Source organism: Oryctolagus cuniculus, chromosome 19, assembly GCF_051225735.1.
Source record: "Oryctolagus cuniculus isolate XC-2025 breed Fujian yellow rabbit chromosome 19, ASM5122573v1, whole genome shotgun sequence".
NCBI classification, from domain to species: domain Eukaryota; kingdom Metazoa; phylum Chordata; class Mammalia; order Lagomorpha; family Leporidae; genus Oryctolagus; species Oryctolagus cuniculus.
In genome coordinates this window covers 59,183,842-59,196,973 of record NC_142885.1, presented here as the reverse complement: position 1 = coordinate 59,196,973, position 13,132 = coordinate 59,183,842, and the positions used below count along the sequence as shown (strand labels likewise).

Below are 13,132 nucleotides of genomic sequence, written 5' to 3'. Positions count from 1 at the left end.
TTTTAAAAAAAATTATCTATTTATTTTAAAAAGTGGAGTTACAGAGAGAGGGAGAGAGAGATCTTCCATCCAATGGTTCAATCCCCAAATGGCTGCAATGATTGGACGTGAGAGAAGCTAGGCTCCTGGAACCCCATTCAAGTATCCCACATGGATGCAGGGGTCTAAACACTTGGGTCATTTTCCTCTGCTTTCCCACACACACCAGCAGGGAGCTGGATCAGAAGTGGAGCAATCAGGACTCAAACCAGCCCTCAGAAATGGGATCTGTTGTTAAGCCGCAGGCATTGGCTTAACCCACAATGCCAGCCCGAATACTTTTATTGTTGCTATGGCTCTTTTCTTGAGCACTTACATCCCAGGCATTGTTGAAACAGTTTACAAATTTTAATCATCAAAACAATCCAACCAGGCAGGAATGATTACCCCCACTTTACAGACGTATGAACTGAGTTTAAGTCGTTCACCAACTCTGGCAGTTAGGAAATGGGGGTGCTGTGATTTAAACTTTGTGAGATGGACTCCAGCTGCCCTCGGTCTGGAAGGACCCACAGGGGCAGGATCATCGGTATGGTAAGGAAACAGGTACCAGCGAGTGCCAGGAAACACAGAGGGCCATCTGACCCAGGAGACGCTGCACCAAGCAGGTGAGCCAGTGGTGGGGAGGTGTGGGGCATCGTGGTGTTCCAGGGAGAGAGGAAGCAGGCTGTGCAGAGGTGTGGAGGCTGAAGCGCCCCAGGCGAGCAGGACACTCCCAGGTCAAAAGCAGTGGGAGGTACAGACAGTGCCCTCGCTCTCACTCAGCTTTCCGCCTCTGTGCTTGCCTGCCGTGTGAATTCCAAGGCCACACGTGAGTAACTTGTCAATGTGCGGTCGTGGGTCCGATGCGCAAGCGGCGAAAGAACACCGGGAGGCGTCCCGAGGATGCTGGCTTCCTGGCTCAGCTCTTCAGGTCACTTACGGAACACCAGCCCCCCCCCCCGGGGGGGGTGTTCCCTTGGGTAACCAGCTCTGTCCGTTGAAAACGGGGCAGTGGTGTGTATTCTGGGAGATATCCCAGTTACCTGGAATCAGCAGGTGCCTCGGCTGCCGGGGGAGGGGATACGCAGGACAGGAAGAAGTAGACATGGAGCCCAGGGAGAAGATGCAATGAGGGCCTGGGTTGTCCAGAGGTCTCTCTGACCACTAATGAGTCACGTGACTCCCCGCCAGGCCATGGGCTTCCTACCGTGCCCACAACATCCCCGTGTGATTCCCAGAGCTCAACTGTTGAGAGTCCCCCACATGTGCCTGCCTCCCGGGGACACAAGCATGGCCCCCACGGGGGATCACTGGGGCCGGCTCTCAGCCCCAGGACCCCTACTCCCTGCTGTTGTCCCATCCCAGGAGGGTGCCCCTCTTCCTGCTTGCCTCATGACCAGAAACCCCAATGGTTGGGTTTTTGTGGCTTATATTGTGGTAAAACACATTTCCTGCTTTGAAGTGTACACTTCATGGCATCAGGCACATTCCCAGCACCGTGCAGTGCCGTGCAGCCTCCGTCCTGTGCAGTTCTGGCACACTTCCATCAGCATGAAAGCCAAGTCCCTACCCCGTGCGCAGTCTCCACCCCCTCCCCCCTCTGCCCAGCCCTGCACCACTAACCACTTTCCACCCCACAGCCTGCCCGATGCCTTCGCCTACTCTGGCTACTTCACCCCCATGGGGTTACGCGTGCAAGCGGCCTTTTCGTGTCTGGATGGTTTCACAGCTTGGCCCCCTTGCAGCCTGCACCAGGACCACCTCCCCAAGGAGTATTCCGCCATGCGCTGTACCACATTTTCACCCCATTCATCACTTAATGAGCATTTGAGTTGTTGTCTTTTTTTTTTCTTTTTTTTTACTATGATGAATAGAGCTTCTATGAACATTTGTGCACTGGCTTTTGTTCAAACACCTATTTTCCTGCAAGTATTTGACTCTCAGTTACCTGAACACTCGACAAACAGAAGCACCCACTCCCCGTGGCTCTGGAAGCCTGAAGGTGAGCCCCGGACAGTGAGCTTCGCCTCCTCTTGGCCAGGGACCCTCTCGTCTCCTTCGCTTCGCATCGGGGACTGCTCAGCCCCGTGGAACACAGCAGCCTTGTTAGTTTCCATTTGCCAGAAAGGCCTGGATCTTTAGAGAAGGCTTTTGTGAGCTCTGGGGAGAGCGTGCACCCATTGAGCTGGGTAATCCCGCTTGCTATCGTCATGATTAGGAAATCAGTTTAAATGGTAGTGGCTGTGCCAATCAGCAAATGCCATGGAGAATGCAGCATGATGTTGAACACACAGTTTCATGGCAAAACACAGGCTTTTTTTTTTACCAGGTGCTTTCTATTTTTACTTTTTGAAAAATTTTTAGGGGCTGGCGCTGTGGTGTAGTAGGTTAAGCATCCGCCTGCAGTGCTGGCATCCCATACGGGCGCCGGTTCAAGTCCCGGGTGCTCCACTTTTAATCCAGCTCTCTGCTATGGCCTGGGAAAGCAGTAGAAGATGGCCCACATCCTTGGGCCCCTGTATTCATGTGGGAAGACCTGGAAGAAGCTCCTGGATTCAGATCGGCTCACCTCCGGCCGTTGCAGCCATTGGAGGGGGGGGTGTGAAACAGCAGATGGAAGACCTCTCTCTCTCTCTGTAACTCTGCCTCTCAAGTAACTAAATAAATCATTAAAAAATTTTTTTGTAATTTATTTGAGAGGCAGAGCGAGAGAGAGAGAGAGAGAGATCTTCCATCTCCTGGTTCATTCCACAAATGGCTGCAACAGCCAGGGTTGGACCAGGTGAAAGCCAGGAGCCTGGAACACCATCCAGATTTCCCAGGTGGGTGCAGGGGCCCAAGCACTTGGTCCATCATCTGCTGCCTTCCCAGGCACATTTGCAGGGAGCTGGATTGGAATCAGAGCAGCCGGGGCACCAGGCGACACCCTGATATGAGAAGCTGGCATTGCAAGCAGCAGGTTGATGCACAGTGCCACAATGCTGGCCCTCTATTTTTACTTTTGCAAATCATCATGTGGCGTTTATTTGCTCTTCCAAGATATGCATGCAGAGTATGATGCACATTATTATATAGTTGACTTTGGGATAAGAAAAAAAAAACAAACTCCTTTATGGGGTGAGCATGAAGTATTAACCTGCGAGTTAAGACAGCCGCATCCTGAATCTGAGTCCTTGGGTTCGAGTCCCTGCTCCATTTCCAACTCCAGCTTCCTGCATGCTGGGAGGCAGCCGGTGATGACGATGGTTCATGTAAGTTGAGTCCCTGCCACCCATGTGGGAGATCGGGATTGAGTTCCTAACTCTCAGCTTCTGCCTGGCCCACCCCGGCCAATGTAGGCATTTGGGTAGAGCACCTGTGGGTGGGAGCTCGCTGGGTACCCACTAAAGCCAACACGGGGGATTCTAGGGATGGAAGAAGCCAGCTCTGAGTCAAACGGCTGGGGTGGGGGCAGCGAATCTCGGCTCTGGCAGCCCTGAGCGAGTCTTCCTCATCCGTCCAACGGGGGAAAATAAAGATACTCGGGTGGGATGGTGTGAGAACCAGCCGAGATAACGCAAGCGTAGCGGGAAGACAAGCGTACAGCAAGCTCTCCCTGGGCGAGCGCCTTCTCAAATCAGTTAATAGAGTCCCGGGAATCATCTGGATTCCGTGCACAGGCTGCGTCCTCACAGAGCTGGGAGTACATGCAGCCAGCGATTCTTCGCATTGAAAGCGAGGCCTCAGGGCTTACAAAGCGCTGAGCACACACGTGACTTTCTCATTGTGTAACCTCAGGCAGCGGCAGCCAACTGGTCAAGAGGTGGGGGCGGGGGGAGGGCAGGGAGGTGGGGGCTGCAGGCAGGGGGCAAGACCAAGGCCGGTGGCCTGGGACTCGCATCACTCATAGAGTTCTCTGTGTCTGAATTCCTCTTCGCTGAGTTGTTTTTTTCCCCCGGGGCTTCTTGGCAAAACAGACAAAAACATAGCAACCACTTCCCTCTCTGGATGGCTCCCTGGAGTCTTTCTGATCACTCTGAAGGAAGGCCCCTGATACGGCCCAGTTGCTGGAAAGATGCTGGAGACGTCAGGTCCCAGATGGCCCCCGAAGTGCTCAGGACAGGGACGCACTGGCTTCGGGGGGAGGTGGCTCGCGGAAGCTTCTTGCTCTGTACTCGCCACGACCTAACCATGATCATACTGAAGCGCTTTATTCTTGGGGAAAAGCAGGTTTCAACAGAAAGGAAACACGTCTCCAAAAGCTCTTTGAGTTACCGAAGAAGATAGCGTATGGGACTCTCCCGTGAGTTCCGTCTCCTCTCTGGAAGCCAGCTTTGTGATTGCCTCCCATGTCTCTGGCGAAATATAACCAAACAACAGTTGGTCTCTCATCCTGCTGGTTCTAAGTTCCCCTCGATGTCTTCAAACCTGTGGCTACAACATCTCCATTCCAGTATCCAGACGCCCACCTGCTGTAGGGGAGAAGGCCTTGGAGATGCTGGCCACTTTCAGAGAGGTGTAGCAGTGTCTGCTACAGTGGGCTGCAGCACAGTAGTTAAAGTCAACTGGGTGCACTGTCATTAGCACTGAAAAGATCTAATGGGCTGGGGGTAAGGCATTGTGCCATAGCAGATTCAGCCACTGCCTGCAATGCCGGCATCCTATGTGGGCACCAGTGCCCGTCCTGCTGCTCCACTTCCGATCCAGCTCCCAGCTAATGCACCTGGGAAAGCAGTAGAAGATGGTTTGAGTGCTTGGACCCCTGCACCCATGTGGGAGACCCAGAAGAGGCTCCTGGGCTCCTGGCTTCAGCCTGGCCTAGCCCTGGCTGTTGCAGCCATCTGGGGAGTGAACCAGCGATTGAAAGATCGCTCTATGCATCTGTCTCTCCCTTTCTCTGTGTAACTTGGCCTTTCAAATGAGTAAGTAAATCTTAAAAAAAAAAAAAAAAAAAAAAAAAACTAACTGAATAGAAAATGAATTAGTCCATTAAGTAAGGACCGTCTTTATTCCTGCTAATGTTTTCACTGCCTCAAAAGCGATTTTATCTGATGTTAATAAGGCTAGATCATCTTTCTTCTGGCCAGGATTGGTGTGGAACCTTTTCCTACCTCTTTACTTTCAACCAGCGTGGTCTTTTGTGTTGCTTGCACCTCTACCATACAGCCAGATTTCTTTCCATATCCAAACTGGGAATCCGAGCGGAAATTGTCCTATTACAATTTTTGTGATTCATGATACGTTTGTATTTTTTTTTTTTTAGACTTTTATTTGTCAGAGAGAGAAAGCACGCCCATCCACTGGTTCCCTCCCACGGGCCTGCAACAACTGGAGCCGGGGATGAAGAACTCAGGCCAGTTCTCTGATGCGAGGATCTCACTGTGTTAGCAGGAGCTGGAGGCAGGAATCGCACCCGGGCACTGAGTGTGGGAGGCAGGCGGTGTGGCGTGGCCGCTAGGCCGAAAGCCACCTGACATGTGCGTGTTTATCTGTGTCAGCTTGTTTTATTTATGCCTTTATGCCTTTATGTCTCTATTTTTTCTTGTTTTGGATAGCATTGGATTTTAAGAACTCTGTTTCCTTCTCCTGGTTTCTTAGCCTCCTCCTGAACCATGCCAGGACCCGAGACTGCCTCCACTCTCCACTTGCCTACTCTCATCGCCTAGTAATTTAGCCACCTCCTATTTACCTCCCATTGGTGAATGCCTACTTAGGTCTGGCAGCCGCTTGCTTCACCCTCCCCTCTTGCATCACTCCTTCCTCACAGGTTCAATTTCCTTCTGATTCAAGTCTGCCATTTAGGAGATCTTTCCAGGAGAGGCATGTCTGCAACCCGTTTATTTACAGCGGGGCGGGAATGTAGTTCCTTTCCTTCAGGACTGGAAGATCCTGCACTTCCTCCACCACCACCACCCCCCCCCCCCCATTCTGCCGGGGCTGAGACGTCTCTCATCAGTGGCATTGGTTTTCCTTTGTCATTGATCTTTCCCTGAAGATCGCTAAGGCGTCTTCCCTCTGGTGTTTCCCGGTTCGGCCATGAAGCCTCTGATGTGGTTTTGTCCTCATTTCTCTGTTTCAGGATCCCCGTTCCTTCAGTGTTCGGAACATCCTCACGCCACAGCGCTGGGAACTGCTCGTCCCCCTGGCTTGTTCCGTTGCTGCAGTCTGGAAGTCCTATTGGACTCATTCTGGTCCTTGTCTCTCAACTGCTTTTCCACATTCCCCATGTCTGTCTCTCCGCCTCATTCTGTCTCCCAGACTTGTCTCGCAGGTGACTAACTGCCTCCCTCTGCTCCTAACCTCATGCCCCAAATGTGGTCCCTGGATCAACATCACCTGGGAGCTCCTTAGAACTGCACATTCGTGGGCTCCCCCCAAGACCTACTAAGGTCGCTTTCCACAGAGTGGGCCCGGGGCTGTGTGGTGGGACAGAGTCCAGCTGACTCGGCCGCAGCCCATAGCTGGTGACGCTGCAAATCCGAGTTTCACCTCTTGCTTCCTACTGCCTTGTTCTTTGAGCAAGGTATGTGCTTTTATCCCAGTCATTCTCTATCATCATCTTAAACATACTTATTTCGTAGTCTCAAATGGCAGCCCTCGGGGGCCTGCATTTTCCACTCCGCTGTGCTTGCTGCCGCCCTCCTGGGCGGTCTGTTTTCCTATTGTGAGCTCATGGTCACTGCAGATCTTGGTATCGAGCCCCAGCTTGCCCAGGGCTGAGGTCAGTAAGCTCTTTTTGGTGAAGAGGCTGAAAGCAGACACCCTTGGCTTTGTGAGCCACGTGATCTCTCTCATCACTCCCTCTTTCACGATAGCACCAAAGTATCCACGGACAATGTTATAAAATGGGGAGGGCTGTGTTTCAATAAAGTTTTATTTATAAAAACAGGCAGTGGGCCAGCTTTGGTCCACGTGCTGTAGTTTGCCAAACCCAACTCTTATCCTTGAGTCAGCATTAAAGCTATAGCCCCCAAAGTCCCTCTTTGTCTCTTCCATCTCCACTCTCTGCACATACATAGACAACATATATAAAATATATTCTGTAACATGCATGTTATGTCAATATTTACTAATTTAAGACTCTTTCCTAAACTTACCTGATGACATTGATATCATTTTGTGGAACTGATAAAAACAGAATTCCAAGCCCTGATGCTGCAGGTTCTTTTTGTTTGTATGTTAAGGGGGAGAGGGGGGAGGGGGAAGAGGGGAGGGGGAGAGGGGGAGAGGGGGAAGAGGAGAAGGGGGAGGGGGAGGGGAGGAGGAGAGGGGAGGGGGGAGAGGGAAGAGGGGGAGGGAGAAACATCTTCCACCTGCTGGTTCACCCCCAAATGGCTGAAACATCAGAGGCTGGGCCAGGAGGAAGCCAGGAGCCTGGACCTCCAGCTGAGTCTCCCACACGGGTGGCAGGTGACTCAAGGACTCGAGCCATCCACTGCTGTTTCCCAGGCAACAATAGAAGGGAGCTGGACCGGAAGCAGAGCAGCCAGGACTTGAACCGGCGCTCTTTGGGGCTGTTGGGGTTGCACGCCGACCTGGTGCTGTGGGTTCTGATTCGGTACGTGTGAGCTGGAGGCGCAGTGGCCTCAGCGGGAACCCCGGGGGATTCTAATGCGCTGAGAAGTGTGGGGGACCCTGCCGCTGTGGCAGAGAACGCTCACGACTCCACCACGGGGAGAAGTTCGTTTCAGTTCTTCCTCATTCCAGTGCCATGCTGAAGGTTGCAACTGCTCACAGCCTGAGTCGAGAGGGAAGACTCGGGCTGTGACTGCGTGCTCAGGAAGGCATCGTGTCTATGAGTCACAGGCAGCAGCTGCTTGTTGGCGGGGTCCCCTCTGTGGTGCCGGATCGAAAAGGACCTTCTCCCAGGAAGCCACACCTTGTTTTTTAACAATGAGGCCGCGTCCCAGAACCTAGTTGGAAACAACAGAATTTCCCCCAGTGGTTCAGTGAGGACAGTTTGGATCAAGTTCATGCAACTTTTCTTGGTACTTGCTTGCCTGATAATCAGAGAATGAATAAGTTGCCAAAGCGTTTAAGGAATTTGATGAACTTTCCAATGATTTACAGGGTAAAATTACAGCGAAGCTTGCTATGCCAAAAACCATGCTATTACACATCTCTTCCTTATCATTAACACTCAGAACTGATGTTTGTGCAATACTTCCAGTTTATAATCCTCGCAGCACCAGCTCTGGGCTAGGAGTTCATATATACGAGCATACTTCACACCGTTCATGGAAAATGGAATTTAAAGATAAGTTGATCTTGGTGCAGAATTTTGTTGAAATCCATGCATACAAGGGATTTTCAATAGTTTCATGGAAAATGTGTACGATGAAAAAAATAACTATGCATGTATTTCAAAAAATGTTTGCCCCCAAATCAACTTATCTTTTGATTCCATTTTTCCATAGCCTTTCTGAAATGCCCAATGGAGTCAGTACAACTGCACCCCCACATTCCAGGAGGACCCCGAGACACAGGAGGTGAATAACTTGCCTACATGTACAGGTGCAGTAGCCAAGATGTCTTCAGCCAAGTAGTCTTCAGTCTCTGGCTACACATTGGAATCACTTGGGGGAGTTTGAAGACAACCACACTCTTACCTAAGATTTAACACCGTGGCTACTGATTTAATCGATGGCTTCAGGATGCCCACTGGTGCCCAGCTACCGCTGACCTGCAGTCAAGTGTGGGCGCCAGTGCTCCAGACTCAAGTGTTGACCCAAGTCCATCAGCATTTGCAGGGCAAGTCCTCAGGCCCCATCCCAGAGCCACTCACTCGGCCACTCTGGGAATGGGTCCCTCGGTACCGGTCTGGGGGCTAACAGGCAATCTAGATCATTCTGACTCAGGCCAAAGATGGAGGCCTGCTGGTTGCACTCCGTTCCAGGTGAATCGCATCCCCCAGGTCCCCGCCCCTTTGCAGACTGATACTCTGCTCATGAAATGGGGAGTCCATGCCGCCTCTCTTGAACTCAGGTGAGCCTCGTGACTCCCTTAGACCAAGAGAGGGTAACAGGTGCCGCCGGGCAAGTTTCCCAGGCGAGGCCTCAGAAAGGCCTGCAGCTGCTGTTTTTTACCTCGTTGAGTTGCTCCTGCCATAATTCCAGGCAGCTGGTCCGGCCCACTGGAGGATAAGAGGCCACGTGAAGAACACGGAAGGACCCCAGCCAACAGCCAGTGCTAGCTGCTAGGCTCACGAACGAGGCCAGCTCGGACCTCCCTGCCTCACTGGGTCACCACATGGACGCAGCCACAGGAGCGAGCCTAGGTAAGGCCAGCGTGAGTCTGCCCAGCTCACCCCCAGGACCCTGAAAAATAATCAGTTGTGGTTTTAAGTTGCTGTGTGTCAGAGGGATAGAACTGCTGATGTGAAATTCGCCTATAATCTTTACCTAGAAGGGACGCTGGTTAGGCCTTAGAGAGGAGGGCTCTATGAACGCTGGGGGTTGGACAGGCAGTAATGGCAGGTGATAGAGGTGTGTCACATGCAGGGCCTACTCCCTAGACACTGCTCTGTGCCGTCAAACGGGAGTGGGGGGCGGGTACTCAGAAGGGCGTCCTGCCTCTCTTATGCCCGGCTGTCACTGGCCAGAATTTCTCATAAAGATTCAGTTATTTGAGGGACTGGTGTGATGGTATGGCAAGAGCCCCTGACTGCCTCTCTGCTGGCTGCAGTATCCCCCCAGGAGCAGAAACGGATGCTGGGAGAACGACTGTTCCCGATCATCCAAACGATGCACTCAACCCTGGCGGGCAAGATCACGGGAATGCTGTTGGAGATGGACAACTCGGAGCTGCTGCACATGCTGGAGTGTCCCGAGTTTCTCCGCTCCAAGGTGGAGGAAGCTGCGGCAATCCTACAAGGTCATCATGCCAAGAAGTAAGCTGTCCAGAAGGTGGGCGCTGCTGCTGCCACTACCTCTTAGACATGGAAAAACCGATTCAAAAGCCAAATAACCGCTCGTGGAGTTCAGCTCAGGGTTTGAAGACTTCGTAGCTTGTCCTATGGACCTCAACACTAAGAACCACATTTTGCAAATTTAATAGGTCATTTTATATCAAAAGGTCAATTAATAAAGCACCTAGAATTTTTCAATTATATGACTATATTCTGAGTTCTGCTTTGGCTCAGTGTTAACTTTTTTTTTTTTTTCTATTGTGGGTTTTGATTTTCTTTTTTTCCCCCTTCCCTGGAAACTGGTTTTATTTGATGTACCCAAGTCTTATCTTTCTCAGTAAAGAAAAATCTCCATTAAAGACACCAGCATCCCATGTAAGTGCCGGTTCATGTCCTGGCTGTACCATCTCCAATCCAGCTCTCTTCTAGAGACCTGGGAAAAGCAGTGGAAGATGGCCCAAGTGTTTGGGCCCCTGCACCCATGTGGGAGACCTGGGTAAAGCTCCAGGCTCTGGTTTTGGCCTGGGCCAGCCCTGGCTGTTGTAGCCGCCTGGGGAGTCAACCAGTAGATGGTTGACTTCTCCCTCTATCACTCTGCCTTGCAAAACCTTGAAAAAACATTAAATTTGAGAGGCAGAGTTATAGAAAGAGGAAGAAACGGAGGTCTTCAATCACTGGTTCACTCCCCAAATGGCCACAATGGCTGGAGTTGGCCGACTGGAAGCCAGAAGCCAGGAACCAGGAGCTTCTTCCGGGTCTCCCACGTGTGTGCAGGGGCCCAAGCACTTGGGCTGCCTTCCAGTTTTCCCAGGCCACAGCAGAGAGCTGGATTGGTAAGGGGAGCAGGCGGGTCTTGAACTGGAGCCCATATGGGATGCTGGTGCCACAGGCAGAGGCTTAACCTATGCCACAATGCCCGCTTCTAAGAATTTTTTGAAATACTACTTATTGGAGAGGCAGAGTGAAAACGGGAGGAGGGACATACAGAATGTCTTCCATCTGCTGGTTCATTCCCCAAATGGCTGCAACAACCAGGACTGGGCCACGCCAAAGCCAGGAGCTGGGAACTCGCACATGAGTGTGGGAGCCCAAGGATTTAGGCCATCTGCTGCTGCTGTGCCAGGCACGCTAGCAGGGAGCTGCGTTGGAAGCAGAGCAGCTGGGACTTGGAATGCTGGCATTGCAGGCGGCGGCTTAACCCGCTGTGCCCCAGTGCCGGCCCCCAGAAACTGTTAGAATGCAGGGCTGCTTGTTCCAAGTTACTTAGTTTACATGGGGCCTGCCTTGCTAACCATACAGCCAGTCCTACTGACATGCGCCTTCTCAGACTCTTCCCAGTCACTCTTGGAACGAGATTAACCGTGATTATCATCCACATTTCACAGCTGAGGCAAATGAGGCTCAGAAGGTGAATGCAAATACAAGGTCATATGTGAGGGACTCGAGCCCCTGGGGTGAGCCATCAGGTTAAACCGGGAGTTGGGTTTATTGGACTTTGTTACATACTTGAGACAGGCTGTGACAGAAGAGGTGGAAAGCGGGGCTTGGGCTGACAGCTGGGCAGCCGGCAAAGCAACTTTAGGTCCACTGGGGAGACTGCACCTGCAGCCGGAGCCAGGAATACAGGGGAACGAGGAGGCCTAGCCTGGGAAGCTCAGCCCAGAGCAGCCCAAACCCATGCGTGTGCTGCTGAGGCTTGTTCAGCCTGCTGGGTGGTCTTGAAATGGCCCTGAAGTTGGGCCATGGGTAGTGGACCCTGACATTCTAGGGGATGGCTGGCATTACACCGGGCACAGGCAGAAGTTTTCTGATGAGCACAGGACGTTTGGAAAAAGTTGTCTTTAACAGGAGTTTTAAAAAAGCTTTAAAGGATGTGATTAGGAGTGATGAGGAACACACTTGTAGGGATGCCAATGCACGCATCAGGTTGAGTTGATAAAGAGCTATTAGTTAGGAGGCCTGAGTCACCTGTGCTAAGCAGCACATGTCCACCATTTCATCAATACTTTCACATGTGATCCTACGGGGACGGCACTACTACCCCCCCATCCCCCCCCCCCACACACACACAGAGAAAAACAGACTTAAGAAACCGATTGGGTTAACGCCCTGGCCTGCAGTGCTGGCATCCCATATGGGTACCAGTTTGTGTCCCAGCTGCTCCACTTCCAATCCAGCTCTCTGCTCTGGCCTGGGAAGGCAGTGGAAGATGGCCCAAGTCCTTGGGCCCCTGCACCTGCATGGGAGACCCGGAAGAGGCTCCTGGCTCCTGGCTCCTGGCTCCTGGCTCCTGGCTCCTGGCTCCTGGCTCCTGGCTCCTGGCTCCAGATGAGCACAGCTCTGGCCATTGCAGCCAATTGGGGAGTGAACCAGTGGATGGAAGACCTCTCTGCCTCTCTTCTCTCTTTTAAGTAAACTAAAAAAGAAAAAAGTGATTGACTGCAGGTTGCAGAATTGGGCAGCCAGGCTTCAAACCCACATCGTGGCTCCCTATTTGCCCAGGCTGTCACTTTCAGCAATGCTTTGCATCAACGGGGGATCTTACTAAGATACAGGTTTTGAGCTGGGAGCTCAGGGGTGGGGCCTGAGTGTGCCTTGGCAGCCAGTTGCCAAGCAATGGAGATAGCCCTGGTCCACGGACAACAGCGTGAATGACAAGGATGTGGGTATCCCAATAGTCTCCCTGTTTGCTCAACCACACCCTAAGTTGCATTGCTGTGGAACAAATGCCCCCCGAAACTTGGCAGCTTGAAATAACACAGCTTGGGAGGGTTGGGGATCTAGGGGAGCCTGGTAGGGTGGGGCTGACTGAGATCTCCTGAGACTGCTGTTAGCCTGACAGTGGGCAGTGTTAGCTAGAGACTCGACCGCACAGAGGGGTCTGATGGCAAATGTGACAAGCTGGGGGTCTTCCTGATCTTGGAAGTGGCATGCCATTATTTCTACTGTATTCTACTATTCACGCCTGATGCCCACAGTGCAATGTGGGAGAATGCTAGGACCTGCAGTTGATCGGGGGCTCATCCTGGGTGCTGGCTGCTGCACCTTATGAAAAGTTGGGTCATATGACTGCTCTCTAAGACCTTATCGCCACCTCTCATCAGAGTCGGAATAAAATCCACAGTTCCAGCATCCAGGCGAATGGTCACACTCAGCCATACGGGGTCTGGTCCCTAACTGCTTTCTTACCTCCTGCCCTACTCACCCCCAGTTCCTGCTCTATTT

General features: G+C 52.1%; 1 protein-coding gene and 1 long non-coding RNA gene across 2 annotated transcripts in view; one reads left to right on the top strand and one right to left on the bottom strand.

Moving 5' to 3' along the window:
- IQCK (IQ motif containing K) overlaps nt 1-13,132 on the bottom strand; it is a 79,272-nt gene that overhangs the window by 19,260 nt on the left and 46,880 nt on the right. The window lies entirely within an intron of this gene.
- Nucleotides 9,136-9,928, top strand: LOC149120606 (uncharacterized). Its single transcript, XR_016226188.1, has 2 exons — nt 9,136-9,277; nt 9,685-9,928. It is a non-coding gene; the product is annotated as an uncharacterized LOC149120606 (long non-coding RNA).